This window comes from Babylonia areolata, chromosome 7 (assembly GCF_041734735.1).
Source record: "Babylonia areolata isolate BAREFJ2019XMU chromosome 7, ASM4173473v1, whole genome shotgun sequence".
In the NCBI taxonomy this organism is placed as follows: domain Eukaryota; kingdom Metazoa; phylum Mollusca; class Gastropoda; order Neogastropoda; family Buccinidae; genus Babylonia; species Babylonia areolata.
The window spans coordinates 29,518,449-29,523,448 of record NC_134882.1 but is presented as its reverse complement, the minus strand read 5'-3'; positions in this window follow the sequence as shown (position 1 = coordinate 29,523,448).

Below are 5,000 nucleotides of genomic sequence, written 5' to 3'. Positions count from 1 at the left end.
GAAGTGTCCGAACGTCTTTAATAATAATAATAATAATAATAATAATAATAATAATAATAATAATAAAGATGATGATGATGGTAATAATAATAATAATAATAATAATAATAATAATAATAATAATAATAAGAGAGAGAGAGAGAGAGAGAGAGAGAGAGAGAGAGAGAGAGAGAGAGAGAGAGAGAGATAGACAGTACTTATATGGCGCAAACTCTTCATAATTATAATGGGCTTCACATGAAACTACATAATGTTATACATTAGTGCATAATAACATACCTGTGCACATCATTGGAAAAACAACAACAACAACAACAACAACACATAATCACATACACAATGAAAGACAGGCGCATTTGCGCATAAAAGGGGACTGAGAAGTATGCACACACAGGAATGACCTGTTCAAAGCGTGCGCTGTGAGCCATCTGATCTTCATCAGAATAAGGAGAGGTCGTTTCCTACAGCAAACGACATCAGTACAGCAAGCGACATCTGTTCCACTCTGTACCAGTGCACATACACAAGTTCACCGAAAGTGCGGCCCCCTTTTTCACCCTCATTTGATTTCAATTTCATCATTCTCAGACTACGCACAGGCCACTGCCAGCTCCTCTCCTATCCTTACAAAACTGAAAAACTCCCACATACACCAAATGTCCGTATGACATCGCCCCTCAAACTCCAGCCCATGTCCTGCAAGACTGCCCTCTACACAAAGAGCTGAGACACCAGATCTGCCCATGTCCTGCAAGACTGCCCTCTACACAAAGAGCTGAGACACCAGATCTGCCCATGTCCTGCAAGACTGCCCTCTACACAAAGAGCTGAGACACCAGATCTGCCCATGTCCTGCAAGACTGCCCTCTACACAAAGAGCTGAGACACCAGATCTGCCCATGTCCTGCAAGACTGCCCTATACACAAAGAGCTGAGACACCAGATCTGCCCATGTCCTGCAAGACTACCCTCTACACAAAGAGCTGAGACACCAGATCTGCCCATGTCCTGCAAGGCTGCCCTCTACACAAAGAGCTGAGACACCAGATCTGGCCATGTCCTGCATGACTACCCTCTACACAAAGAGCTGAGACACCAGATCTGGCCCAGTCCCGCATCAACGCTACAGGACAAGTTGTGGAGAACGGCGACAGAGCTCCAGCGGAATGCGGACTTCGCCATTCACTCCGGACTGACCGACTGAACATGGCCTTGGAACGCCGAAAAAGAAGATTTCAATTTCAATTACTTGCCCTCTAAGCATGTTTCTTTTTTTTCTTTTTCTTCTTTTTTTTTTTTCATTCTGTTTCTATTCCTTTGCCCTTTTCTTGTTTAGTTGGCTTATTTTACTTTTATGTAATTTCTGTTTGCTGTTTTCATGCAATATCATAATATAATCACATTGGTAGATTGTCAAAAAAGGCCTAACCAGCAAGTAGGATCTATGCATAGGGCAGCAGACACCTGCTTCCTTATATATATAATCGAGAGATATCTCCCCCACTTCATCAACCACATGTCCACATACCATCCCACCCTTCAGTACACCTTTGAAGTCTCTACCACTTCAGCCAGCTTCCTCGACCTCACCATCTCCATAGAGCCTAACAGACCCACACTCTCCACGTCCATCTTCTACAAACCTACTGACTCTCATTCTTTCCTACTATTCACTTCTAGTCACCCACCAGCCACCAAAAACAGCATCCCGTACTCCCAGTTCCTTCGACTCGAGCGCATCTGCAGCAGCAGTTTGGACTTCGGGGAACAGGCTCTGAGGATGTGTACCTTCTTTGAGGAACGGCAGTACCCCAGGCAGACAGTGCAGAGAGCCTTGGAGAGGGCACGCATGGTGTCCAGACAAGAAGCCCTCATTCCAGTCGAGAGGGAAGAACAAGAGGACCGACCAGTGGCAGTCATCCCCTACCACCCTCACAACCTTACCATCTGTGACATGACCCGGACAAAAAAACTTCCACATCATCCAGAATGACCCGGACGTGGTACAGGTTTTACACAGAGCCCCCCCCCCCCCCCCCCCCCCCCCGATAGCGTTCCAGAGAGAAAAGAACATCCGGGACTTGCTTGTGAGGGCCAGAATCAGCCACCAAACAGGTAACCCCGCTCCCTCAAGATGTAGCCCGTGTGGCGAGGCCAAGTGTAAGACCTGTACCCACATCGATGCTTCCACAACCTTTGTGGGCCTCCAAGGCCAGTTCATCCCTCGGTCCATTTACACCTGCAAGTCAACGGACATTGTGTTCATTTTGACCTGCACTTTGTGCCACAAGCTCTATGTGAGTGAGACCTGCCGGACATTGAATGAGCGATTCTCAGAGCACCATCGCTCAATGCGGCTGAACTACAGTGACCCAATAGGTCAACACTGCAACAACCCACTGCACAACTCCACGCACGCAAAGGTGGCAGCTGTATGGCAGAACCCGAGCGACAGAGCATACCGCAAGCACATGGAGTCCTTCGTGATCAGCCGCCTGGAGACCATCCAGTCTGCAGGCATCAACACCAGAGTAATGGAACCCTAGTGGCCCTGAGCCCGCCCTCTTCTCTCTCTTTTCTCCTCTCTTTTCACTGCTCCTGTTCCCCTGCAATCCACCTTCAGACACACACACACTCTCTCTCTCTCCTCCCCCTCTCTCTCCTCCACTCTCTCTATCTCTCCCTGTCTCTCCCCCTTCCTATCTCTCTCCCTCCCTCTCTCTCTCTCCCCCCCCTCACTTTTTCTTTCTCTCCCCTTCCACACACACACACACACACACACACACACACACTGTGTGATCCACCTTCAGACATACATACACACTCTCTTTTTTCTCTTTTCTTTTTTTTTCTTTTTTTTTTTCTTTTTGATTACTTCTCACAGTTTTTAGTTTTACCTCTGTCCTGGTTTTGTCCTCTCTTTTCTTCTCCATTCTTTACTTTTCTCCCCATGAAGAAGGGCCTAGGGCCCGAAACGAAGGGAAGTTTCTTCATCAAAGGACCAGCTACCACCTACAGGCAGCTTGACCCATTTTTTCGCATATATATATATATATATATATATATATATATATATATATATATATATATATATAAACCTTTTTTCTTAAAAAATACAGTCCGCTCTCTTTGGTGCTTCCTTGTTAATATGGAATTGACTTGTTACTTATTGATATGTTGACAGCTCACTAGCTCGGTTCAGCTCAGTTCAGTTCAGTTCAGTTCAGTTACTCAGTCAAACAGGCGTCACAGCGTTCGGACAAATCCATTTGCGCTGCACCACATCTTCTAAGCAGATGCCTGACCAGCAGCGTAACCCAACGCGCTTAGTCGACAAGGCCTTGAGGAAAAGAAATAAGAAGTTAAAAGATGCATGAATAAATAGATAAGTGAAAAGATAAAAATATAAGGAATAAGTAAATAAATCTAAATAAAACAAAATAAGATCAAATAAACATAGCTAAGCAAATGGATAAAGAAATGAAATAAAAACTAGCTCGGTTTTCCATTTGTTCCTAGCTGCCAGTTTAAAAAAAAAAAAATCCAGTCTTGAAGCAGAAATTCCCCTTTGGACCATACGACGTGGCGAAGTGGTTAGCGTCGTGGAATGACGGCTTGGAGGATGCGGGTTCAAATCCCAGCGGAGGTGGGCTTTTCGGCCCGCGAGACGGCTCCTACCCAGAACTGAGTGTGCTATGGGCTTAACTGGGAAGACACAGTCGAGTATCATCCACTTAACGGATGCGTCTTTGGGTGTGTTGCTTTAATTTCCTGTCCAATACTGCAAGTGTCTGTGTATTTCGGGCCTGTTTAACGCCGGAATATCATTATGACAAGAAGCGTAGAGCACAGCCTTGTCAATATATATGTATATATATATATATATATATATATATAGTACCGAATGTAAATGGACCTCCATAGCAGCAGCAGCAGTGTTATCGTCATCCTCCTTCATCATTATTATTTTGAAAAGTCCTAAATTATGTGGGCCTTCATGTCCTGCCCTCATTGTGACCTCAGTTTCGATACCCCCTCACTTCAGTCCTGTCAAGGTCTTCAGTGTCGGCAGATTCATGGGGGGCTGTTGTTGGAGGGACGTGGTGGCGGTCTCCACTCTAGGAGGAACGCTCACTCAGTCTGGCTCCTCGACTAAGCCATTCTTGTCGTCAGTTGGGGGCTTTGTAGGCGGTGCCCTAAGTACGTTAAATCAGAACATGCACAAGTGAACACTACCGAAGTGACTCAAAAGCAGTGCCGGATCTCCTCTGGTGTGTGGCCATCTGTTTTTTTTTTTTTTTTTTTTTTTTCTTATTTAAGTAAATATGTCGCGTATGTGGATCAGTCTAGTAGATGTGGTGTAGTGTATACGCTTTGATGCCTCCTTGAAACTGTAACGAATGACTGGAGACTGACACGCACACGGTCGGTTTTACATAAAACTGCCTGCCTGCATGTTCAAGATAAGTACCCAACAGTCAACCACAGTTGCCTTTACTACAGGATGATGACAACACACACACACACACACACACACACACAGCACAGGGAGAGGCAGTGTTCGTCTGTGGGACTTTTAGCCGGCTTGATGAATGGATGCTGTCCCTCTGGTGTTTTGCTTCCACCCCCACCCCCACCCTACAACTCCCCCACCTCCCTCGCCCTCCCTCCCTCCCACACCCCGACGCTTTTGTGTGTCTAGAACTTTTGGCCTGTACTGATGCTGTTGCAGACTGGTTCAGTTCCATGATGGATGTTTCAGAGACATGCAGCCACCGTCTCTGGCCACTTTGTTATACCACTGGTGGTCGACTGACGTCATCTTGAGGGGCGATGTTATTTATTTCGCCAGTCCCTTGTTAGACATCCAGACCCCCTCCCACGGCACTTCGGAGGGGAGGCTGAGGCGATTTGCAGCCAACAACCCACGGTTCTAAATATCGATAGATTGGCCAGGAAAGCTGAAGCCAACTGGACGCCATACTGAGACTCGTATCCGG